Source organism: Balaenoptera physalus (genome assembly GCF_965194825.1).
Source record: "Balaenoptera physalus genome assembly, chromosome: 5".
Classification (NCBI taxonomy): domain Eukaryota; kingdom Metazoa; phylum Chordata; class Mammalia; order Artiodactyla; family Balaenopteridae; genus Balaenoptera; species Balaenoptera physalus.
Genome location: NC_138884.1, coordinates 74,107,730 through 74,134,788, shown reverse-complemented (window position 1 = coordinate 74,134,788; position 27,059 = coordinate 74,107,730). Strand labels below are relative to the sequence as shown.

The 27,059-nt window shown below is 40.9% G+C and overlaps 2 protein-coding genes across 7 annotated transcripts in view; one reads left to right on the top strand and one right to left on the bottom strand.

Annotated features, from left to right (window-relative positions):
- Nucleotides 1–19,141, bottom strand: part of HOPX (HOP homeobox) — a 30,677-nt gene extending 11,536 nt beyond the window's left edge. The window contains exon 1 of the mRNA XM_082464510.1: nt 18,930–19,141. The gene's annotated coding sequence lies outside the window, so the exon portion shown is untranslated. The remainder of the gene's footprint in view (nt 1–18,929) is intronic.
- The window catches only part of LOC309662087 (uncharacterized protein), an 83,227-nt gene that overhangs the window by 28,932 nt on the left and 27,236 nt on the right, over nt 1–27,059 (top strand). For 5 of the 6 annotated variants that reach the window (XR_014264500.1, XR_014264501.1, XR_014264502.1 and 2 more), the window contains one exon: nt 3,591–5,977. The gene's annotated coding sequence lies outside the window, so the exon portion shown is untranslated. The remainder of the gene's footprint in view (nt 1–3,590; nt 5,978–27,059) is intronic. The other variant, XR_014264499.1, reaches the window with a different exon arrangement.

The window sequence follows — 27,059 nt, the reverse complement described above, 5'->3', positions numbered from 1 at the left end:
CAGAAAAACCCATTCTTTTGTTGAGATCAGAGTTTAAGAAAGCAGGTCATCAAAAGAAAAATTCCTTCTACCTTATCATACAAATTTTCATAATTGATTTAGAAGCTAAAAATTACAGTGGAAGAGACTTGCCAACCTTGACAAATGATTGTCCTCTAAATTCTTAAATTTTCCAGTGAGGGAAATGCTAAAGTTTAAGTTATTATTTATATAGACAATTTATATAATACAACTTAAAACTGAACATTAGATTATGAATACACCATATACACATAGTGTCATTGCTGTCTTCAGAGAAACAAGATTCCAAATTTAAATAGGAAAAAACATTTTTTAATGCTATATTGATTCCAGTTTTACATATTAAAAAAACTGGAGGAAAATACAACAAAATGTTAACAGTGTTTATATCTAGATAGTGATACTACAGATGACCTAAAATTTTTCTTCTTTTATTGTTCTGTTTTTTCACATTTACTACCCTGAAGTTAGAAATTAAAACTTTTTTCTTAAAAAATTATTCCTTTTTTAGATTAGTTCCATCACATATGTATGGATCCCTAAAAGACCTTTTTTTTTAGTTTTTGTATTTTTGAGATACATAAAAATTATATTGTACTGTATATAATTCTTTTGTTATTGCTTTGTTCATCAGCATGTTTCCAAGATTTATTCATATCTCAGCATGCAGAGAACTTCATTCATATTCTGTGCTATTTCCATTTAGTGAATATATTGCAATGTATTTATGTCTTTTCCTGTTGGTGGATATTTGGGTTGTTTCCAGTGTTTTGCTATTATGAACAATTTTCTCTGAATATTTTTGTATATATCCTCTGAAGCACATCTAGGAAGGCTTCTCTAGGCGTGGAACTGGTCATAACGTATGTGACTAGTAGCTTTACAACATTATACCAACTTCTTTTCCAAAATTGTTGAACAAAACTATACTCCTATCAGCAGTATATAGCATTTCCTTGGCTCTACATTCTCATCAACGCGTGGATTGTCAAACTTCTTAATTTTTTTCCAAAATTGTTATATATTCTTTTTGTCCATGAATAATATTTAAACCTACTTGAAGCTATTTATGTTTCCATCCTGATTAACTTCTTGAGGCTAAAAGGTTCCATATGTTTACTATTTACTGTAAAAACGTATTTCCTGTTCCAGCCCAGAAAGAGATTTGAGGTATTTTTGGAGGGTTTAGACTCTGTCTCCAGGCTAGCTTGTTATTTCCACTGGTCACCAAGAGCCATACGGAAGATATATGTAAAACTAAGTACAGCAGACCTTTTGTCTGTATAATGCTAAAGATGTTACTCTCTTCCCTTCTACAGAGCTCCTGGAAGTCAGGACTTGAATCTGCACTTAAAAAATGTGTAACCATATCAATTTATTGTCCCCCGCCCTTAAAGCGAATATCAAAGTCTCCAGATGAAAACCACAGAGATGGATTTAAAATGACTGAATAAGGAAGAAGAAAGGATGTAGGGATAGACAGGAAGTGTAAAAGAGAGAGATGATTCGGCTGTGAGCTTAAAATAGGATATAAACACGTGAAGTCAAATAATGTGCTCAGTGTTTGAACTGCAAGACCGTGATCATGGGGGTGCTGAGTTCTAGTTCAAAAGCAGGTCGCCGTTAGTTCTTTCAGTTTCGTTCACAGTTCTGTCTTAGGAATCGGAATGGAATTAGTCCTGTTTTGTGGTGGAGAAAGGTTAACTAACTTATCTACAGCATCAAAGGAAGACTCTGAATTCTTTTATTCTGGCCACAGCTGTAAAGGCAGCTCTTGATGTCATGAGCATCAAGATTGATGCCTACTTCCAAAATGTAGTCTCCTTATGCTCTCTTGATGTCAGAAATTCTAAGATATCACTGAATCCCCTACTTGGATCTTTGAGCTCTAATTTTAGTCATAGTCTGTCACTTTAGTGAATAACTGGGGCTGGGGCAGCCAGGCCATTGCTGACCAACCGTGGGGTCTCCAGCCTCATTCCCTTAGCGGCTGCCACAGCCCAGCACTCTTGCAGACCTCCTCACATCTCCTGGGAAAGCCCTAGTATCTACTTGACCCCAAGGCAACAGAGAGAATGGGATGGCCCCTTTCAAGTTTTGTTCTGACTCCACATTTTGAGGTGCAGATACATTGGGGAAATTTGTTCAAGTTTGGTAAGATCTGAGCTCCTAACTTTTGACCCAGTGTAACAGCTACAGGCACACACAGAACCACCCGCCATCTCACAATGACAAGCACGCTGTTCTCCCAGAACATGCTGCACTTGACTCCATGGGGCAGGAAGGCTGAGATGCCAACTAGTGCTTGAATTCATGCCATTCCAACTGGTCGCCAGTGACCATACCATCCCAAGTACCTCTCATTCCCCCAGTTTTGTCAGGCACAGGTGTCACCAATTTGGTTTTCAGTGTTTCAGCCCTGCTCAGGGGTTGCATATCTCTTAGTAGTTAAGTCAAGGCTTAAAACTATGAAGTGCTGGGCTTCCCTGGTGGCGCAGTGGTTGAGAATCTGCCTGCCAATGCAGGGGACACGGGTTCGAGCCCTGGTCTGGGAAGATCCCACATGCCGTGGAGCGACTAGGCCCGTGAGCCACAATTGCTGAGCCTGCGCGTCTGGAGCCTGTGCTCCCCAACAAGAGAGGCCGCGATAGTGAGAGGCCCGCGCACCGCGATGAAGAGTGGACCCCACTTGCCACAACTAGAGGAAGCCCTCGCACAGAAACGAAGACCCAACACAACCATAAATTAATTAATTAATTAAAAAAAAAAAGAATAAAGAGACTTTATTAAAAAAAAAAATACTAGGTCCCTCCTTCTAAAAAAAAAAAATATATGAAGTGCTGCCTTCTTTTAAGTTTTGCATATCTGACGTGCGCTTTTATATGTGCTCTGTGTAATTGCCAATTCAGCTTAGTACTTTCCAGGTCCTCCTCTTTAGACTTGCTTTCCTCTTGGCTTAGAAGCTGCTCTGTTTTAGGAAACCCAGCAGAATTAAGAGTAAGATGAAGTTTGAGTTAATGTAGTTAAAAGGTTAAATAATTAGAAATCCTGAATACTAATCCTTTGAAATATCACTTTGCTGAGCCTCCATTTCTTTCATGCGAAGAAGGGGTATAATAATACACACCTGAGTCTAGCTCACAGCTCTGTTGTAAAGTTCATATGATATCATTGTAGGGAAAGTGTTTCTAAACTGTAAAGTGCTTGCTTGTGGAAGATACTGATACTATTGTTCTTTAAATGACCATGAGCAAGGAGTGCAGTAGGGCGTCTTCTGGGTGGCAAACTGGTAAGAATCGTTTGTAAGTTTCACTCTTTCTGGGTTTCAATCCCTTTTTTTATCTTTCTGGAACGGTAACGCACAATGATTGAAATCAGAACCTTTTTTAAAAAATCAAATGCTGTATATACTGCTTCATTGAAAGATGTGTCTCTGGATGGAGCTTCTCAAGCCTAACACATGGGGGTGGCAGGTTTTCTCATTAGCAAAATTCTACACATTGTACGTTGATTTGAACTTAGTTGTTGACATTTTCACTAAAATATTTGTTTCTTTGCTCACTCCTCAGCACCACTCCCTAACTTATACTTTCCTCTCATCTACTACTGAGGAAGCATCACTAGGACAGAAGATGAATAGTGAGGAAGTTAATAATAAGCAGGAACAATTATTCTATGAATTGGTGAGTAGATTTTTTGAGGCCACCTTGGCCTATGAGAATAATGACCTAATTGTTTTGAAATAATTTGTTCATGGGCTTGTCTTCCCTACCAAATTATATGCTGTCCTGTGGTAGATGTGTCGTGTCTTATACATTTCCATCTCCCCAGCATTCATTAAGAGTTCCACCACTTAATAGGTGCTCATTGTATGTCTGTTGAACTGAATGTAACCAGTGGCATCTGGCATGACTTGATTTAGGACAAAAGTTTGGAAGACAGTGCTCTGTGTTTTCAACACCCAGGAACTGCCATATTCAAAACCAAAACATAACATTGGAAAAAATAACGTTCTTGCCTCCTAATACCCTTTGGTCCTCACTGCCTCAAATAACACAGAGCTGATTCCTACTTTTGAATCAGATACAGAAACCTCACCTGTTATAACAATAACAACATATATTTATTAATTGCTATGTGCCAGGCACAGTCCTAAATGTCTTAGACATATTAACTCATTTAATCATTAGAGGAACAGTAACACTGTGTTAGGCATGCCTATTGTCTCCATTTTACACATGTGTAAACTGATGGAAACATATACCTTCCCCAAGGAGATGTATATAACTTGCCCCAGATCACAAATCAAGTGAGTGGCAGAGTAGGCATTAAAACCCAGAAAGTCTAACTTCTGCATCCATGTTCTTAACTACTACACTGCATTTCCTCTGTGTACCAAGTAGCTATGTAGACAGAAGAGCCTTGATGGGTGGTAGTGGAAAAGGGGCAGTAAAGCTGAGTGGTGCACCTGGGACAGGAGTCAGGCAGTGTCCTCTGTCTGCTCCGGCTTCCTTGTGGGGCAGGGCTAGTCTGGGAGCAGAGCTTCCCTCCCTGTGACACGATTCTCAACCTTGGTGACCAGACATGGCTCTGACCCAGCTAAATGGATTAGCTAGTGATTTCAGTGAATACCACCAGCACCACCAGCCAGGCTGGCTTTCTTTTCCCCACATGCTCTTCTTTAATTGGTACAGACGTAAGTGAAAGATGACATTATGTGAATAATACAGTACACAAATGAGAAAAAGTTACAGCATCTGACAGAATGGAATAGAAGAGTTGGCTTCAACCAAACCAGCTGGATCTTAGTGACTATTGCTGCTGTTTTAATCCCTACATGTACAAAGTTTTGTTGACTTGATTAGGGAACCTCCTAAAACTATTGTTGGAACAAAACCGTCAGTGGTTTAGTCTTTTTACAGCCACTTACAGAAAATAGCAAGATATTATGAAAAGCTATTGGAAGGGAGGGTGTCCGTGACTGACTTCCAGCAGTGAATTAATCATTAATTAACCCTGGACATAAAATTCTTTGCGTGCACACTGAGTTGTTTTCACTGATAACCCAGCTCATGTTCTAATCCAAAGATTTGTATGTGGAAACATGGAAAAATGACGAAAGCCAATAATAAAACCTTAGACTTCTTCTGTGAAATAAGTGGAGCATTTAGTCTACCTTCTTAGAAATAAATGGGCAAATGAAAGTGAGCAATCCCATTTCTACAATCTCCTTAGAGGAGATCTCCATCTTGTAAACAGGTCGCTTTTCCAAAGGTCTGTCTCCACATGATTGTTAAGAATTCAGAAAATCTTTCCTTTAGAAAGAACATTGTAAATTGTAGACAGAATCCCAGGCTAACCCACAAAAGGGAGTGTAACTGAAATGCTATGTATTCATAACTGGAAAAAAGTAGAAAATAATCCTGATGAAATATCCTAGTGAAATGTAATAAGAAATTGTTTCTTTATTTTGAAAGTAATGCTTAAGAAAAAGCAGTTTTATTGGGTTGGCCAAAAAGTTTGTTTCGGTTAATGAATATGTTGTTCAATAAAGTTCTTGGTGAAAATGAAAAATGGGTCTTTTATTTTTACTTAAAACCGAACAAACTTTTTGGCCAGCCCAATAATTAAAATTTGACTTAGAGAGGTGAGGTTTTGGTGCAGATACTAAAGGGGTTTTCAGGGCGCTTTTGAGAATATTAGAGGTTTATAGCACAACTACGATATATGCCAAGTATGCACAATAGTCCCTGACACACTGTTGGGTGTGCAGTGCATACTTACTGAATGCATGTTGACTGAACTTTATTTTCACTTCAAGAAGTATGACTTTTCTTTATCTTGATATAAAGGCATAATAATTAGAGCTGTAGTTTTTGTGTGTCATAGATGAAATAAGGAGGTGGAAAGAGGAAGAAGGAAAGAAGGGGAATGCTGAGAAGTATTGATGTGAAAAGTAGGTCGTCTGAGATATGATTAATGATGTGAATGGTGAACGATAAAGAAAAAGCCAGTGGTTACTTTGCATGGTCTTCTCCTCCTCATCCTTCTACCCAAGGGACAAGGAAGAAGAGGGTAGGAAAGATTTTGTGCCTCATGTTTCCTGAGGCAGCCCCTAAGTGGCGCTGTCAGACAAGAACAGTTTAGTTGCTGGCCAGAGCTCTTTGTAGGTGGAAGGGGAACCAGAAGCAGAAATAAAGTTCTTCTGAGTATATAGCATTAATTACAGAGGGAATGTTTATGTATCTTTAATAGATAAATTATATGTAGGAACTATTCTGCACTCATTAATGAGTGAAATCACTACACTGGTATGGAATAATGGAAAGAGCACTGGGAAAGGAGTCAGACCTGGATTTCAACTTTAACTTCTCCACTTAATAGTCACATGACCTTGGCTGAGGTAGTTTTTTGGGGGTTTTTTGGTTTGTTTGTTTGTTTTGTTTTGTTTTTCTAACTGTAAATGTCTACTTTATTTATTTTTTTATGTTTATTTTTTATTTACTTTTTTCTTATTAGTCATCCATTTTATACACATCAGTGTATACATGTCAGTCCCAATCTCCCAATACATCACACCACCACCGCCACCCCCCTCCACTTTCCCCCGTTGGTGTCCATATGTTTGTTCTCTACATTTGTGTCTCAATTTCTGCCCTGCAAACCAGTTCATCTGTACCATTTTCTAGGTTCCACATATGTGTTAATATACGATATTTGTTTTTCTCTTTCTGACTTACTTCACTCTGTATGACAGTCTCTAGATGCATCCACGTCTCTACAAATGACCCAATTTCGTTCCTTTTTATGGCTGAGTAATATTCCATTGTATATATGTACCACATCTTCTTTATCCACTTGTCTGTTGATGGGCATTTAGGTTGCTTCCATGTCCTGGCTATTGTAAATAGTGTTTCAATGAACATTGGGGTGCATGTGTCTTTTTTTTTTTTTAAACATTGTTTCCTTTTCTTTTTTAACTTTTTGGATTTATTTATTTATTTATTTATTTATGGCTGTATTGGGTCTTCGTTTCTGTGCAAGGGCTCTCTCTAGTTGCGGCAAGCGGGGGCCACTCCTCATCGCGGTGCGCGGGCCTCTCACTGCCGCAGCCTCTCCCGTTGCGGAGCACAGGCTCCAGACGCACAGGCTCAGCAGCCATGGCTCACGGGCCCAGCTGCTCCGCGGCATGTGGGATCCTCCCAGACCAGGGCTCGAACCCGTGTCCCCTGCATTGGCAGGCAGACCCTCAACCACTGCGCTACCAGGGAAGTCCCATGTGTCTTTTTGAATTATGGTTTTCTCTGGGTATATGCCCAGTAGTGGGATTGCTGGGTCATATGGTAATTCTATTTTTAGTTCTTTAAGGAACCTCCATACTGTTCTCCATAGTGGCTGTATCAATTTACATTCCCACCAACAGTGCAAGAGGATTCCCTTTTATCCACACCCTCTCCAGCATTTGTTCTTTGTAGATTTTCTGATGATGCCCATTCTAACTGGTGTGAGGTGATACCTCATTGTAGTTTTGATTTGCATTTCTCTAATAATTAGTGGCGTTGAGCAGCTTTTCATGTGCTTCTTGACCATCTGTATGTCTTCTTTGGAGAAATGTCTATTTAGGTCCTCTGCCCATTTTGGGATTGGGTTGTTTGTTTTTTTAATATTGAGCTGCATGAGCTGTTTATATATTTTGGAGATTAATCCTTTGTCCGATGATTCATTTGCAAATATTTTCTCGCATTCTGAGGGTTGTCTTTTCATCTTGTTTATGGTTTCCTTTGCTGTGCAAAAGCTTTGAAGTTTCATTAGGTCCCATTTGTTTATTTTTGTTTTTATTTCCATTACTCCAGGAGGTGGATCAAAAAAGATCTTGCTGTGAGTTACGTCAAAGGGTGTTCTTCCTATGTTTTCCTCTAAGAGTTTTATAGTGCCTGGTCTTACATTTAGGTCTCTAATCCATTTTGAGTTTATTTTTGTGTATGGTGTTAGGGAGTGTTCTAATTTCATTCTTTTACAGGTAGCTGTCCAGTTTTCCCAGCACCACTTATTGAGGAGACTGTCTTTACTCCATTGTATATCCTTGCCTCCTTTGTCATAGATTAGTTGACGATAGGTGCGTGGGTTTCTCTCTGGGCTTTCTATCCTGTTCCATTGATCTATATTTCTGTTTTTGTGCCAGTAGCATACTGTATTATTACTGTACCTTTGTAGTATAGTCTGAAGTCAGGGAGTCTGATTCTTCCAGCTCCGTTTTTTTCCCTCTAGACTGCTTTGGCTATCAGGGTCTTTTGTGTCTCCATGTAAATTTTAAGATTTTTTTGTTCTAGTTCTGTAAAAAATGCCATTGCTAATTTGATGGGGATTGCACTGAATCTGTAGATTGCTCTGGGTAGTATAGTCATTTTCACAATATTGATTCTTCCAATCCAAGAACATGGTATATCTCTCCATCTGTTGGTATCATCTTTAATTTCTTTCATCAGTGTCTTATAGTTTTCTGCATACAGGTCTTTTGTCTCCCTAGGTGGGTTTATTCCTAGGTATTTTATTCTTATTGTTGCAATGGTAAATGGGAGTGTTTCCTTCATTTCTCTTTCAGATTTTTCATCATTAGTGTATAGGAATGCAAGAGATTTCTGTGCATTAATTTTGTATCCTGCAACTTTACCAAATTCATTGATTAGCTCTAGTAGTTTTCTGGCGGCATCTTTAGGCTTCTCTATGCATAGTATCATGTCATCTGCAAACAGTGACAGTTTTACTTCTTCTTTTCCAATTTGTATTCCTTTTATTTCTTTTTCTTCTCTGATTGCTGTGGCTAGGACTTCCAAAACTATGTTGAATAATAGTGGTGAGAGTGGGCATCCCTGTCTTGTTCCTGATCTTAGAGGAAATGCTTTCAGTTTTTCACCATTGAGAATGATGTTTGCTGTGGGTTTGTCCTATATGGCCTTTATTATGTTGAGGTAGGTTCCCTCTGTGCCCACTTTCTGGCGAGTTTTTATCATAAATGGGTGTTGAATTTTGTGAAAAGCTTTTTCTGCATTTATTGAGATGATCATATGGTTTTTATTCTTCAATTTGTTAAAATGGTGTATCACATTGTTTGTTTGCGTATATTGAAGAGTCCTTGCATCCCTGGGATAAATCCCACTTGATCATGGTGTATGATCCTTTTAATGTGTTGTTGGATTCTGTTTGCTAGTATTTTGTTGAGGATTTTTGCATCTATATTCATCAGTGATATTGGTCTGTAATTTTCTTTTTTTGTAGCATCTTTGTCTGGTTTTGGTATCAGGGTGATGGTGGCCTCATAGAATGAGTTTGGGAGTGTTCCTTCCTCCACAATTTTTGGAAGAGTTTGAGAAGGATGGGTGTTAGCTCTTCTCTAAATGTTTGATAGAACTCACCTGTGAAGCCATCTGGCCCTGGACTTTTGTTTGTTGGAAGATTTTTAATCACAGTTTCAATTTCATTACTTGTGATTGGTCTGTTCATGTTTTCTGTTTCTTCCTGGTTCAGTCTTGGAAGGTTATACCTTCCAAGGTATAACCTTGGAAGGTATAAAATTTGTCCATTTCTTCCAGGTTTTCCAGTTTATTGGCATAGAGTTGCTTGTCGTAATCTTTTAGTATGCTTTGTATTTCTGCCGTGTCTGTTGTAACTTCTCCTTTTTCATTTCTAATTTTATTGATTTGAGTCCTCTCCCTCTTTTTCTTGATGAGTCTGGCTAATGGTTTATCAACTTTGTTTATCTTCTCAAAGAACCAGCTTTTAGTTTTATTGATCTTTGCTATTGTTTTCTTTGTTTCTATTTCATTTATTTGTGCTCTGATCTTTATGACATCTTTCCTTCTACTAACTTTGGGTTTTGTGTGTTCTTGTTTCTCTAGTTCCTTTAGGTGTAACATTAGATTGCTTATTGGAGATGTTTCTTGTTTCTTGAAGTAGGCTTGCATAGCTATAATCTTCCCTCTTAGAACTGCTTTTGCTGCATCCCATAGTTTTGGATAGTCGTGTTTTCATTGTCATTTGTCTCTAGGTATTTTTTGATTTCCTCTTTGATTTCTTCAGTGATCTCTTGGTTATTTAGTAATGTATTGTTTAGTCTCCATGTGTTTGTGTTTTTTATGTTTTTTTCCCTGTAATTGATTTCTAATCTCATACCGTTGTGGTCAGAAAAGATGCTTGTTATGATTTCAATTTTCTTAAATTTACTGAGGCTTGATTTGTGACCCAAGATGTGATCTATCCTGGAGAATGTTCCATGCGCACTTGAGAAGAAAGTGTAGTCTGCTGTTTTTGGATGGAATGACCTATAAATATCAATTAAATCTATTTGGTCTATTGTGTCATTTAAAGCTTCTGTTTCCTTAGTATTACTGTTTGGATGATCTGTCCTATGGTGTAAGTGAGGTGTTAATGTCTGCCACTATTATTGTGTTACTGTCAATTTCCTCTTTTATGGCTGTTAGCAGTTGCCTTATGTATTGAGGTGCTCCTATGTTGGGTGCATATATATTTATAATTGTTATATCTTCTTCTTGGATTGATCCCTTGATCATTACGTAGTGTCCTTCCTTGTCTCTTGTAACATTCTTTATTTTAAAGTCTATTTTATCTGATATGAGTATTGCTACTCCAGCTTTCTTTTGATTTCCATTTGCATGGAAAATCTTTTTCCATCCCCTCACTTTCAGTCTGTATGTGTCCCTAGGTCTGAAGTGGGTCTCTTCTAGACAGCATATCGATGGGTCCTGTTTTTGTATCCATTCAGCAAGTCTGTGTCTCTTGGTTGGAGCATTTAATCCATTCACGTTTAAGGTAGTTATCAATATGTATTTTCCTGTTACCATTTTCTTAATTGTTTTCGGTTTGTTTTTGTAGGTCCTTTTATTCTCTTGTGTTTCCCACTTAGAAAAGTTCCTTTAGCATTTGTTGTAGAGCTGGTTTGGTGGTGCTGAATTCTCTTAGCTTTTGCTTGTCTGTAAAGCTTTTGATTTCTCCCTTGAATCTGAATGAGGTCCTTGCTGGGTAGAGTAATCTTGGTTGTACGTTCTTCCCTTTCATCACTTTAAGTATATCATGCCACTACCTTCTGGCTTGTAGAGTTTCTGCTGGGAAATCAGCTGTTAACCTTATGGAAGTTCCCTTTATGTTATTTGTCGTTTTTCCCTTGCTGCTTTCAATAATTTTTCTTTGTCTTTAATTTTTGCCAATTTGATTACTATGTGTCTCGGTGTGTTTCTCCTTGGGTTTATCCTGTATGGGACTCTCTGCGCTTCCTGGACTGGGTGGCTGTTTCCTTTCCCATGTTAGGGAGGTTTTTGACTATAATCTCTTCAAATATTTTCTCAGGTCCTTCTCTCTCTCTTCTCCTTCTGGGACCCCTATAATGCCAATGTTGTTGCGTTTAATGTTGTCCCAGAGTTCTCTTAGGCTGTCTTCATTTCTTTTCATTCTTTTTTTTTTATTCTGTTCCGCAGCAGTGAATTCCACCATTCTGTCTTCCAGGTCACTTATCCATTCTTCTGCCTCAGTTATTCTGCTATTGATTCCTTCTAGTGTATTTTTAATTTCAGTTATTGTATTGTTCATTTCTGTTTGTTTGTTCTTTAATTCTTCTAGACCTTTGTTAAACAGTTCTTGCATCTCCTCGATCTTTGCCTCCATTCTTTTTCCGAGGTCCTGGATCATCTTCACTATCATTATTCTGAATTCTTTTTCTGGAAGATTGCCTATCTCCATTTCATTTAGTTGTTTTTGTGGGGTCTTATCTTGTTCCTTCATCTGGTACATAGCCCTCTGCCTTTTCATCTTGTCTATCTTTCTGTGAATGTGGTTTTTGTTCCACAGGCTGGAGGATTGTAGTTCTTGCTTCTGCTGTCTGCCCTCTGGTGGATGAGGCTATCTAAGAGGCTTGTGGAAGTTTCCTGATGGGAGGAACTGGTGGTGGGTAGAGCTGGCTGTTGCTCTGGTGGGTAGAGCTCAGTAAAACTTTAATGTGCTTGTCTGCTCATGGGTGGGGCTGGGTTCCCTCCCTGTTGGTTGTTTGATCTGAGGCAACCCAACACTGGAGCCTACCCGGGCTCTTTGGTGGGGCTAATGGTGGACTCTGGGAGGGCTCATGCCAAGGAATACTTCCCAGAATTTCTGCTGCCAGTGTCCTTGTCCCTTGGTGAGCCACATCTGCCCCCCCGTCTCTGCAGGAGACCCTCCAACACTAGCAGGTAGGTCTGGTTCAGTGTCCTATGGGGTCACTGCTCCTTCCCCTGGGTGCCAGTGCACACACTACTTTGTGTGTGCCCTCCAAGCGTGGAGTCTCTGTTTCCCCCAGTCCTGCCAAAGTCCTGCAATCAAATCCTGCTAGCCTTCAAAGTCTGGTTCTCTAGGAATTCCTCCTCCCATTGCCAGACCCCCAGGTTGGGAAGCCTGAGTGGGGCTCAGAACCTTCACTCCAGTGGGTGGACTTCTGTGGTATAAGTGTTCTCTAGTTTGTGAGTCACCCACCCAGCGGTTATGGGATTTGACTTTATTGTGATAGCGCCCCTCCTACCGTCTCATTGCGGCTTCTCCTTTGTCTTTGCACGTGGGGTATCTTTTTTTGGTGAGTTTCAGTGTCTTCCTGTCGATGATTTTTGTCAGTAGTTAGTTGTGATTCTGGTGTTCTCGAAAGAGGGGGTGAGAACATGTCCTTCTGCTCCGCCATCTTGAACCAATCCATGGTTTGTTTGTCTTTTACTTATTTGAAGCTTAGTTTTCTTCTCTGTAAAATGTGACTAAAAACTTTCTTCCTTGCCTATTTACTCCAGTTGTGAACCAGTGAGATTATTATGCTCATGAAACAATTTAGAAAACTGTAAAATAACATACACATTTCCGGAAGTGTTATGATTATTTCTTCAGCCAGAAAAGTGAAGCTATTGGGCCACATGACCTCTGAGATCATTTCTCTTTTAATATTCTGATGATCAGAATGGTCTGGGTTTCAAATCATCATGTTATTCTTCATCAACAGTTTACTGATGTCATTGACCTGAGAAAGGGGAGTACAGTGGCCTATTTTAGCCTATGTCCCTGATTTGCTGAACACTTTGTGCCTAGTTTCTACTTCAAAGAACAACTGAGGGGCCCATGAAATATTTTGAACCAAAGTGCTTTTTAATATTCAGCCTATCTGTTAAATTAACATGACATATAATTTGTCATCACTTAAGTGAGGACACTTAAGTGTAAAAGCGGTGCTGTGAATAATTGCACCAGAACAACAGGCATACATCAGAAATGTCCCAGGCAAACCTGGATATCTGGTCCCCTTATTATATGTAAAAGGTTAAATTTTTCACTTAGGTGTGGGAGAGTAAAAATGCACCTGTTGAATTTAGGCATCTGAGCTGCTGTTAGTAAGATGCAGGTCTATTAGGATCTTAGAGGACAGAACCACATACACCTATCCAAAGTAATGAACAGGAGGCTGCTTTTTGCTCTTAAGAAAGCATACTTGTTGCAGCTCTGTGGTTAAAGGTAAGAGGATATACTATAGCTTCAAATTTCCTGACCTTTCATTTTTATTGCAGTTTGAATACATAGAATAGAAATTTATCTGGTAGGGTGAATAATGCTTGGGCTTCTGCCTGCTTTGAGTATTGTTAGTATAGTTGTACTAATGCTTAGTAAGTGGGAATACCCATTACATATCAAACAGAGTTTGGGCCTATGATCAAATATAAACAAAGGAACAAAACTGGCTTGTACTAGAGATTTCCATGATGCAGAGCCAGGGCTTTTCAAACCAGATAACACAGGAAGCATGAGACTTGTGAAGTAAATTGAATCATCAGCTCTCCTCTTTGAAAATCTCTGATTCCCTAATACACCAAGAAATTAGACGGAGTTCTGTTATTGGGGGGGTTGGGGGGTAGGCGGTGTCTCAATATTTCTAAAGAAAACCATTAAACATAAAGGGAAATTTGCACTACTAAACCTAGAAGCAAGTAACAAAAAGATCAAATTTCTAAAGAGTTTGTGGAGAAGAAAAGTGGCACAAATAAGTCAAAATGGCAGATAAATATTCTTTTTCTGTTTTAGAGTATGTTATTAATTTTTGTGTGACCCATGTAGCTTCCTAATTATGTTTTATTTAGGAGAACATTAATTATATTAATTAAGTCATTAGGGAGGTGTGTGTGTTTGTTGCATAGAAAAGGAGGGATGCTCAGAAACTTAAATGCTGATGATGGAAATCAGTCTGATATTTTAAAAATTTAGTCCCTATAAGCCACACATAGACAATTGAGAATCAAGTAGAATTGTCATATTTCTCTGTGACCATTCAGTCACTTTAGAATGTTAAAAAATTAGTTTCTTTCTGAAAATGTTCTCGTTCCAGTGCCTGACTCTGAAAAGGGCTGTTCATTTGTAATTCTGGGGACATGTCAATATGATTTATTGTTTTTGAAAATGTATTCTGGGTTCTACAATATTTTTGCCTGAGCCCTAATTACCTAGTAAGGAACAGTAGTTGGGGACCTTCATGGGATGGCACATGCATGATCGGTAGATGTTTAGGGTGCCCATTCATAGGCCTTTGAAACCTGCCCAATGCAAACAGGCATAACTTCCTCGGGTTGTTTGTGCATTTGCAGAAAAGACTCTTTGATAGAATGGAATTCTCTCTTTGCGCACATACACTTGAATCAATTATTATTTTTTATGGTCCAACTACCATTCTTATTTTATGACTGTACTTTAAGTAATGGATAAAATAACACACAACTGGTTCTTTGTAGAGCTCCAAGTTATGCCAAAGTCCAGCCATGCATGCTGCTTGTTGCCATGATACTCAGTTATATGGACCTTATGTTTTCCCCCATTGAGTGGTTGTTATGAACAGGTGTTCAACTAATGGGATAAACAGAGGGCGTGCTGCTCTACCCTAATCATTAACATCACAAAATAATTGAAAAGGACAGATAACACCAGAAAGCTAGCTCTGAACCTACAGTAGATCCTTTCTCGGAGCATCAGACATAATGTTGCAGAAAGAGGCTGGATGGAGCCTCAAACGACCCGCACTCTCCTTCCAGCAGTAGCACTTAAATCCCCAAGTGACTGTGGACAACTCACTTAATTGCTTTGAATCTCCATTTCTTCATCTATAACTGAAGCTGTAATCCTACTCCACCTGTCCCACAGGGTTGTAGTAGGATTCAGTGAGATGGATTAAGTTTATGAATAGCATTATAAATTATAAACAGTATATAGATACAAGATACCATTATTAAGGTTCTAATCCAGCTTTCCCAGTGATTCAGGACATAATGTTGGGCAACTAATAACATTCGGTTTTGCAACCATTAGTGTAGCAAAACATTGTAGAAACTTCATCAAACTTATGCCTAAAAAGATTTCTTAGAACATTTCATTTGCTTTGTCCAGTAATCAGTCACCAATACGGAGAAATTAAATGCTTCTAAAACTAACCAGCCAAGTTTAAGAAGATGACATTGAGAAGGACAGATTGCTGAAGATCACACTCTTTAAGTTCCAGAAAATTATTTTGGTCACTTTTTAAAGTCTTAGTAAAGGAACACAGAGAAGCTCCTAAATGTTTGAAATACTAGACTAGAACTTATGATGCCATGTATCTCCATTTCTTATGGACAATTCAATATTCCATATTGCTTAAAGAAAGCGTAGGCCATCTAACCCACACCTCTCCCTTCCCCTGTCTCCCACCAACCAGATCTAAAGGGTGGTTGAGTATACGTGTGAGTGTATTCATTATGGCATCATTGGTGAGAACTGGGGGCAGAAGAAATGCCCAACACTAGAGGATTAGATAAGCCAATAGTGTATATAAGTAGCAAAGTTACTATATATATGGAGTTAGAAGTAATGCATTGGAAACATTAGAAATATAATCAGCAATGTAGGTAGACCATAAAAATACGGTGTTGAGTTAAAAGAGAGAGCAAGAAAGAAGGAGAGTGGGAGAGCAGAAGAAATAGAATGAGATGTAAAACCTAAGAAGGGTCTTGTGTGCACTATGGATTAAGGAATGTGTTAACTCAACGTGAGCCTAAAGACCAAAAAAAAGACTTTAAAAATTAGAACACTGTTGGACTGCCCCATCTTTCAGAGCTTGTCTGTATAATTCTTTCCAGTGTATTTTTTGCATAATGAGGGAATACTTCATGGCTCACCTAATACCCTTCATGCTGCAGCCTACACCAATCCCTGGGCTTGGTTTTTTCCCCGAAGGGCAAGGTGAATAGCTCATTGTCCTGCATGACCGTACTCCATGCTTTTCAACACCATCATCAAATGGCTTTCTAGCCTTCTCTTATCCAATTTAAATAACACCAGGTCCTTTTGCCACTCTTTATAGACTTTGAAAACATTAGTTAGTCATCTAGGAGCTCTTTTTAGCTAGTTCCAAGGACTCTCCTCCCTTTTAAATTGTGGAACCCTGAACCGGGTACCATGCTAATGAAGGCAGAAGAGGCCTCCCTCTTTCTTCACTCCTGCTTCAAAAACCTCAATTCTAGTCATTTCCAAAGGATGCTAGTCTATTGGGGCTGGCCAAAAAGTTCATTTTGGGTTTTCCATAAGATCGTATGGAAAAACTCAAATGAACTTTTTGGCCAACCCAATACTATCCACAAAGAGTGTGAAGAATACACAATAAAGTGATAGACATTTCTGGGCATAAATTATTGAATTAAAGATTTTTATAAAACAGATTCTACTCCTGAACCAATAGACTAGAAATTTGGAAAGGAGGCAGGGAATATAAACCCTAGGGAAAATTGTTTATGTAAATTTCCTCAGGGAGAAACCTCACAGGAAGGAAATGAAAAGACATCAACAAAGACTAGACTATCTAAGCAGATCTGTCATGCCCTTAAGAATTACAGGAAATTTCCATCATGATCCATCTAGATCTAATGGCTGGAATGACCACCATTAGTTTTCTGCCCAGTGTACTCTAAGAGATTAGAGCTGATCAGTGTCTGCCTTACGTTGTTTATGACTTTGTTTTTGTTTTAACATGTAAAGATAGAATAGTTCATTCATGAAAGATCTGACAGGATTTTTATGTTTGGTCACATTTTATCAAAACCACCAGAAGTAAATTACAAGAAATTATATGAGGGTGGGTAAAAGTTAACTTCCCTACTTTCAAAAGAGCTTCTATCATGACCTAAACATGGCCATAAGCTAACAACAGCCTAAAGCAAATATCTGAGTAAGCTGACCTTGTGATTAACAATTCCTTGAATGCCCAGCATTCATACTGAACTTCTTTTTGGTGAGCCAATATAAATAAACAGCTCTCTGTCTGGGCAGGATGGATACAGTGCTTCCCACAGGGAACCTGAGTCACAGCAGGAGTGAGTGACTCGGCAGAGAGACCAGAATGAGGCATGGGGAGGCCTGGGCTCAGAGTCAGCTCAGCCTCCAACTAGTCCTAAGATACAGGGCAACTCTCTTTACTCTCTTGTACCTTCATATACTGTAATCACAGGTGACCATAGAGTATATTGCTCATGGCCAGGAATTGTTGAGAATGAAAGGAGGCACTATTAATAATCCACTGGGACAAGTGATGTTTTAGGCTTTTACCTCCTGCTTTAAAATTCCATTATAGCTGGAGTAGAGCTGAAAATAGGACTGGGTTCCTGACCACCAGACCCCTACTCTGCTTCCCAGGCTAGGCTGTCTACATGGGACTGTAGACCTGTCTACACTGCCAGGACCTGTCTATACTGGAGTTCTGTGGAAGAGTGTTCACCATATCACCTAAAAATCAATGAAGGCATTTTCCCAGCAATTAAAAAGGACAGCCTGACCTGCACCTGCTTGGTCAGGCACTCACACATCCCAAACCCCACCTGTGTTCAGAATCAACAGCAGTGGAACACCAAATCCACATCAAGGTCACTGAAAGGCAGGGGAGGCCAAGGGAGCCAGGGCCAGGAAGAGGGCAGATGCAGGCAGCCCCTGTGTCAGGACAGCCCCTTTTATTTGCAGCCTCAAACCTGTTCTCCACTGGCCCAAGGCCTGGGGACAGGATGGGATGATCCAGGGGCTGCCTTGGGATGCTCAGGTGTTGGGTTTTTTTTTTTTTTTGGCCTCACCATGTGGCATGAGGGATCTTAGTTCCCCGACCAGGGATCGAACCCTCACCCCCTGCAGTGGCATCGTGGAGTCTTAACTGCTGGACTGCCAGGGAAGTCCCTCCTCAGGTGTTGGTTTTTAATGGGCAGGTTAGTACTTCATAAATCACTCTGGGCCACAGGCCATCGTTCTAACAATTTCATCATTGCATAGCCCTGTTCACCTGGCTTTTTTAAAGTTGGAGGAAGCCATCAACAACATCAAAAAACTAATCCGTGTTAGGTCATGACACAATCTTAAAAAAATGTGCCCAAGGGAAATAAGCCATTCCACACTAAGAGAATTTGGAAACAAAGATTAGGGGAAAATGTTTTTTAAAAAGTCATCCAAAGAAGGCAGAAATTCTGTCGCTGTTTTACAACCCTATTTCATCAGCGGTGCAAAAAAAAATTTTTTTTTAATTTACTCATTAAAAAATAATTTTTTTTGGTGAAACTCTGAATGGCAAGAAGGAACATTTGGCTTCTGAACAGCAGCATTAAACCAATTTTGGGGTGTCGCCCTGGTGGCAACAGCCTAATCCTTTCCCCCAGAACTTGGGTCCCCATCTCCTGGTCCCCCGGGACCCAGGATAATGCTCACCTTCCCCCTCCCCTCCTCACTGCTGTTCTCACCAATGAGGTCTCTGTGCCACCTGGCTCCCCGCAGCCTGCAGACTCTACTTCCCCAGAGGGAGGTTAAGTACACCCCTGACCACACCCCTCTTCAGAGGCTGGACCTACCTAGTACAGCTGCCACTTGCCAACAAGAGCTGCAGCAATCTGAGCTTTCCGTATGGAAGAAAGGGCCGTCAGAGTCACAGGAACTAAGGGGACCCAAGCTGCAGGACTCGGTCCTCAAGGAAAGAAGCCCCTTGTCACGAAGCCTGGGCAAGCTGTTCTGCCAGTGCCAGCCTTCTGCCCTGCAGAAGGAAGCAGGTAATATTTATAAAGCCCTGTAAGCAGAATGTATTGACTTTTTATCTCTACTGTAGTGACCTTAATGTGACTTTCCATTTCTCAGAAAGATAAATGAAATGCAGCCATCTCCGATGAGGACGAATGCATTTAACAAAGAATAGACTGATTCAGCAAAAGAAATCTCTCAGGGCCCACAGTGTGCAGGGAGTTCCCTATGGGATGTGATTTGAGGATTTCTATTGAAAACTTCCAATTTTGGTATATTTTCCCCCAGCAAGCTGCTTGGGATTCTGACTAGTAGGGATTATAAATTTTGCCTAAAACTGATTCTCCTGATTACTCCAAATGGTAATGATATTTATATAACATTTCAAAGAACTCCCAGATAAACATTATCTTGCTGGAACCTATGTAATATACCAGGGAGGGACATAACTCATTAAACAATTATTGTCTATTAACATTATAACTTTAATTAGTTTTCCAGAGCTGGGTAAGAATAGCCCTAAGGGGATGAGACACTAGAAATTATCGGACTTGGAGGAGAGATGGGAAGTCACTTGAAACATGACCAGCTGGCCCAGGCAGAGCAGGTGAGGCGCTGTGGCCCCAGGGGCAGCCCTACAGCCACACCTGCAGGGGCACACGCGCCAAGGTGAGGGACAGGCAGGAAGAACAGAAACCACAAACTTCACTCCACTCATGCTTCTGCCTGTGCTGACCCGGAAATCACGATGAAAAAACCTTGTGGTGCCGAATCAACCCATCCCAGTGCTGAGAACCCCGGGCTGGCTCCGCCAAGAACCACCTGGCTGAGTCCCCCGGAGCAGGGCGCCTGGTGCGTCCGCTGCGGTTCTTTTCAACAATTATAATCTTCTGGCTTAGACCAGATATTATGTAGGAAACAAAAGGAAGCTTTAGTTTTGAAACATCCCTTCTCACACGTTAGCACAATCCTTATATGATGTACCGTTGAGGCTCTAATTCCTCCCGCCTGCCGCCGGGAGCATGTCTGGGTTCTAAGGATTTGCTGCAGATGCGCTGGATACCCTATCCTAGCTAGAGTTGGAAATGTGGTGTTGAGGACCTAGAAGTAATGGTCTTGGGGATCCCTCGTCCTCTGAGGTCCTGTTGCTGTCCTCCCTGGGCCCTGGGACAGGGCGGTCGGTCGGGGGTTGTGTGGTCGTGTGGCTAAGGGCAGACCCTGCCCTCTCTCTGTGTCAAGTGAGGGGTTTGGCTGTCACCGGTTCTCATCCCCAGCTGCACATTAGAATCACCTGCGGAGCTTTAAAAAGCAGTGCTGGGGGCCACCCGCCCAGGCGTTCTTATTTAATTAGTTGGGGCGGAGCTCAGTATTTTTAAAAACAGTTCTCCAGGTGTGCAACCACTGCATTAGATGATCTCTGGGACCCTTCCAATTCTATAAAAGTCCACAGTCCTGACGGTCTGGTCCTCCACTTTATTTTTTGAATGGATTTTTTTTTCCCAAAAAATACTCATTTTTCATTTTCAGTCTGTTGCATAGGCGAATTCTTAGAAATGCTTTTAATTGTTTAAAAAAGATGGATTGTTAAAGTATTGCTTGTTGAGTATAATTGGCATCTAATACTGCACGTTTAAAGTGTACAATCTGATAACTTTTCACGTATGAGAAATGGTTGCCAGTCATGATCGTGAATATACCCATCACCCCCAAACCCTCCTAATCCATATAACCCTCTTCTCCCGCTCCCCTTCCCCAGGTAACCACTGACCCGCTTGCTGTTACTATAGATTAGTTTGCATTTTCTATCATTTTATACCATACAGTATGTACTATTTTTTTGCCTGGCTTCTTATTACTGATGTCCTTGTACTTGAGATTTCAAGTTCTTTAAGAGCAAGAGCCACCTTTTATTTCTTTTCTCTTCCTCCTGGCCCCCAACTTATCTTTGCTCAGAGAAGCCCCTTAATCATTATTTGCTTAATGGAAATCAGACCTTTATGACCTCACAACTGAGCTTCAGTTTGGTGGCAAGAAGTGCCTCCTGTGTTAATGGTCTCAACTCCCCACTTCTCTGTAGCTTCCTAGTCAGCAGTTTCAGCTCAGTCAAAACATAATGCATTTGTTTAAACCAGAGGTCTTCATTTAGCATCATGGACTGCTAGGGGTTCAGAAAATGAGCATCAACATGAGTGTTGGGGGCAGGGGGCGGGGGAACAACCTGGGAAGAGCTCTCGGATTTCCCCAGATTCTTAATTGCCAGATTCTTGACCCAAAGGGAGGAACTATAGAATTCATGCCATGCTTTATTCCTTATTCTAGTCCTACATGCATTTTATGAATATGATGTCTAATTATAAACCTTCTACTATCTGCTCCCCCAACTCTTTCCTTCCTCAGTCCCCAGTACCTTTGTTTTGTTCTCTGGGCTCTGGCTATACTTAACCCTACTAACTAAATACACTCCAGGGCCCTGTTGATTGTCAGTGCTACCTGGGAATTTTTTGCATTCCTCTTACCTTTTAGATGTTCTCACCTAAGCTTTGCAGCGTGTTGTGCCTTTAATTCTTATTCCACTTTACTTAACAACTTACCTGGATACCTGGTGCTCAAATATCACAAACCTATATTTCCTCAAAACCCCAGAGCATGGGATTCCTTTTCACCTTAAACAAGACCAACGTTTTCGTTGTTATAACTGTTAAGCATTATGGGAACCAGAAGTAACAACAAATAGCACTGCAAATTCAGTCGAGCCACCTCTAATCAATCCAGAGACACCTCCCCTTCTGGGAGTTTTGACTCCTTTTGGGTCAAAAAATATTTTAAAATGATACTATGTCTGATTTTACAGTAAGAAGTAGAATAGCAATATCGACTTCTAAATGACAGAAATTCATATGCATCTGGCACAGTCATATAAGCGCTGGTTTCACTGTGTCTTTCAGATAGGAGAGAGCAAGAAAGACATCTCACCTCCTGGCCCAAAGGCCAACATGGACTCCCCCCCCCCTGCTCCAAATCCACCCCACGCAGGTTCTCAAGCTTCTGATGCCTTACACCCCGCAGCATTCTCTGGCTCCCCGCTTGGGGCCGGCTCTTAACTTTCATTCTCCCTTTCACCTCTACCTTTTCCCATCAGAATAGCAAACATGGTAATGACAGCATTTCAGTCCAATCTCTATATAAGTTAATTCCTCTGCATGAAAACAAACCTCTGAAAGTTACTTACGTGGAAGTGGCAACAGCAAGCCCTGGATTTGGAAGCTAAATTGACTGAAGCCAGCCTGCTTAAATAGCTGGGTTGGCTGACGCAGGCTGTGGGTAGCACGTTTTTTTATGCCTGTGAGTGCACACTTAAGCAGGGACCTGAAAAACCTGCAGCATGGGCAAGAGGAGAACACCTGAGAGTTCCATCTCTCCTGGTTATTCAGGTTTAGTATTCAGGCGGAGACTTCTGAGAGTCTCATGGAACTTTCTTGGCACTGCCTTCTTGTCCCTGATCTCTTTCTTAGCCGAGTAGATCTCTTCACCAAGATCGGATGAGCGATGTGCGGCTAAGAGAAGGAAGAAACGCCGGGCCCTGGACCCTTGCGCTGTGCTCCTTATTTTGAGTGGGCTTCCAGTTAGGTGTTGCCTCATTTCAAAGCATAGGCTTGGTGAGGTTGATTTCACAGCTCTGTGGGCTGGATGCCAAGCTAAGAGCCTGGACAACTGTCCAATCAATGAAAAGTTGTTTTTTTTTTTTTCCAGGCACAGAACGTACAAATAGTTATAAGGGAGGATCAGGCTAGGATGATACAATTTTAGGTCCCCTTAGAAAGCAATTTTAATTTCTTTCCCTCTGCATCTGGACTTTCCTCCCAATTGCCCCTCCCCTTCCTTTGTTAATGAAACTCCTATCTGAGAGTTGCAAGATTCCCCAAGAGAGCTCAAATAAAAAGCCAGTGTGTGAGCAAGGCTGTGGGAAGATGCACTCTCAGGGTAAGTGTTCAGTGGCTTGTATGATCATCAAAGGAAGTGTTCCTAAGGGTGAGGGTATGTGTGTGGGCGTGGGGACCGGTTAGTCAGTGTTTATCTGGATTTTACAGCTAGATACATCAGTCAACAGTCAATTGCACGACACTAAACACATTAAGTGGGTTTGATTTTAAGAGGATGAAGGAAGGGAGAGAGGGTTTGGTGAGATCATTTATGGGAGTATCTGGGTGTGTTTGCTGGTACACAGCACAAACTGGTAAGTGCCACCCAGATATACACATCCTATATTTTTCACTTCACTGGAGCTAGAAAAGGCCCACTTGATTCTCTTGGGAACAGCAGCTGTATGTGAAAGAAGAGCAGCAATCATTCAGAATATTTCTTTCTCTCTTGGAAAAGGGGATAATGGTTATAAAACATGTGTGAGAGAAAAGCAGAGACAGGGGGCTTAGCCTACCCCAACCCTGGTTACCAGAGGAATTCTTTTGTTTCTGCCTAATTCATTGCCTAACTTTGGACTTCCAAATCTGGATTCTTGCCTCCCAGACTTCCTGAATGCAGGGTCTATGTCTTGTTCATCTTTTGACACCCACAGTGCCTGGCACAAATTATTATGACAATGACGGTGAGGATGACGATGATAATGATGATCTAGAATCTAGAGAAACTGACTACGCGCCAGGTTCTGTGTAAAACACTTTACAGAGTTTGCTTATTTAATCCTCATAACTCTATGAGTTAGCTTCTTATTGCTTATTTAATCCTCACAACCCTATGAGTTAGTTTTACAGATGAGGGAACTGATACTCAGAAAAATTAAATGACTTTCCCAAGGTCACAGCAAGTGGTAGGGGTAGAATTTGAATCCAGATCTATCTGGTTCCAGAGTCTAGGTTTATACTCAGGACTGATTTGAAGAAATATTTTGAAAGTTGCCTAAGAATGTTTTCACCTATTGTTATTTGCTTACTTGTTTATCATCGGTCTCCCAGAATGTGATTTCCATGACCTTAATGACCTTGCCTACTTGTCCACTCTTGTAACCCCAGCACCCAGCACAGTGTATGGCACATAGTAAGGGTTTGCTCAATAAATATGTGCTATTTGCTCAGTTTCTAAATTCCTTTGAAGGCTGTGCAAACCAACAGACAGAGGGTCTGACATCAGCAGAGTCTCATCTTGCTTCAGACACATTTCTTTTGCTCTTGTATAATGCATTGGCTTCAAGCTGTTTCTCTTTATCCATGTATCATGGATATGAAACTAAAAGTGGCTAGAACCATAGAGCAGTTTTACATCAATTAAGAACTCTGCAGGTATGTGGTTTCAGGTTGTCCAGTGGTGTAATGAGGTCACCAAGAACCCAGGCTTTTTCTTTCATTTTGTAGCCCCCAGAGTGGCAGTGTTGCCTCTCCTCATGGTGGCAAGGTTGCTGCAGTAGCTCAGTACATTACATCCTTAAAAAGGAACATTCAAAGACAGGTAGGAAGGGATGTAGGCCTTCTCCTTAGTATCTCTCTTTGTTAGAGAGGAAAATCTATCCAGAAGACATTAGCAGTTTTCCAGTTATGTCTCCTTACTGAGAAGTGGATCAAATGACCACCACATTGGCTAAATCCATCATCTGCAAAGAGGAAACGAATCACACTGATCAAGGTTCATCTCATGGGCCCAGGAAAAGGTTCCACATTCCCCAGACAAATTTCCCTGATATCTAAACAAAATCAGGGTTCAGTTAATAGGGAGGTAGTTGAGAAGTGCTACCAACAGTTCTGCCAATCCAAGAAATCCTTTAAAGTATGATAACCTAAACAGCTTTAGTGCTTAGGCACCAATCCAGGTCTCAAAAATTGGGTTTCACAATATCAGTTCTCAATTTCTGTGTGCTTTTTTTTTTTTTAAGTGCGAAAACGCTTTGGCTCTCAGCAAAATTAAAACTATTTCATCAACCCACAAATAAGGGAAGTAGCTGGCCACAGTGATTTTTTTCTATAGGTTTAGATCTGAGGTCTTTATATGACCACTGATTTTCTGCATATCCAAGGAATAGCACACAATCTATCAGCCTCTCCTCTTCTCCTGCGTCAAATGGGATTGATGATGCTGTTGACTTCTTAGAAACATCAAGTCTAATACTGCAACTAATTATAAAAGATTGCAAAACAGGCTATAGGGGCTTAAGGTTCATTTTCCTGCTCCTCCTCTTGTCTATTATATTTCGGTGGATAACATAATCCTACATGTTTGCATCTGTCTCTGCCTGAGAGCTCCAGCTACTGCCTGGGATGTGTGAACTAGAAATATATGATTGATACAGTAATTCTCACATAGTTCTTTTTCTCCTGGTGGTTAACAAACTTCCAATTAACACCTGCAGATAGGTAATTACTTTCTTCTCTTCGCTGTTCTAGACCTTTTCCTTGTGGTGAGCTTCAGGAATTCTCTTCTCAATTGTCACAATCAAGAGAATTAGAATGAAGGATGAGGTGAGCTAGATGTTACGCTCCACAAGGAAATAACAATGTCTGGGAGTTGGTAAAAAAAAATAAGTTTTTGCCGAGTGACTGGAAGAATGGTGGAAAGGAAAGAGTATGGGCTTCTGAATCATTTAGACTTGGATTCAAGCCCCACCCCTGCCATTTACCATGCATGTGATCCAGGGAACGTTGTGTAACTTCTCTCAGACTCAGTTTCCCCAGCTGTAAAATGGGAATAATGACGCTTATCTCACAGGTTTGCTGTGAGGACTATACATAATATAGGTAAATTATCTTAGCGTAGTGTCTAGAACATAGTACATGATCAATAATTAGTAGCTACTGCTAATACTTAAAACAGGATGCCAGATTTTCCTTAGTCTTCTTTGTGGAGCCCACACACGATGGGCACAAAGTATTTAAACCTAAAGCCCCCAAGCGCTCCAGCAAACAGAGGTGATTGGTGGAACCACACAGAAGGCAGTGATATCTGGACAGCTATTCTCTTCTTGCCCAAAGCTAGAGATCACTGAAGTGCAGAGAGCCACATTATGAACATGGAACATATGGAACCAAGCAGTAGTGCAGAGAGAGAAAAACCATTCCTTGAGGGACAGAAAACTACCAAAGGCATTTAAGAAAATTCACTATGAAGGATACAAACCTCCCAAGGGTCAAAATCTGACTTGTACAGAAGCAAATGGGGAAAAGGGGTAACCAGAATGTAGAAGCATACTTGCTGAAAGTTCTGCCCCACCAGGTATGAACTTGCAGACAGAGAGACTGAGAATTCTCTACAGATGGTGTGGGAGTTCTGGCTCCCAGAGTGCCCTTCCTGGTCCAGCCTGGCTGGGGTGCAGAACCGTGTGGGAAGTAGAAGAGAATCAGCAGACGACAGAGAATCTGGATCTGGAAAAAGATGCCAGCTGGCCTGGGTTGGAGGTGTTTCCATTGGCTACTCCCGGCAGTGGGTTTCACAAGTTCCCTGGTGAAGAGGGACTGGAAGTTATGACATAACCACACTCTGTATTCACTGTAGTTTGTTGTATACCTAGTAATGATGAGGTCATCCACTCGGTGAACTGCAGGTATTTCATTCTAAGTGTGGATTCCATCATCTTACCTAATCCATCTGTTGTCCTCATGGAGTTGTGAGTCAGCTGATGATTGGGGGTTAAGATGCTGCAGCCTATAAGCAGCGCCCATGAATGAGTGGGCCTGGGCAAGGCCGTTCCCTCTGGCGTGGCCCATGCTGCCTTTTCTTCTCATTGCATTTAGTTTCACCCAGAGTCTAATGAACAGGGAGGGCATGAGCCTTGTTTTCCTTTGAAATCCCATTCATGCTAATGGTCAGAGGAGGGGAAGGCCCTTGGTAATGAGGAGCATGCCCCCGTCTGTGGAAGGAAGGTGGAGGGAGGCATCTCTCTTCACCCATGGATGACGGGCTTCACCCATGACTCCCTCAGCACTAGGACTGAACGCCGCTGGCAGGAGCTGCAAGAGAAGCAGTGT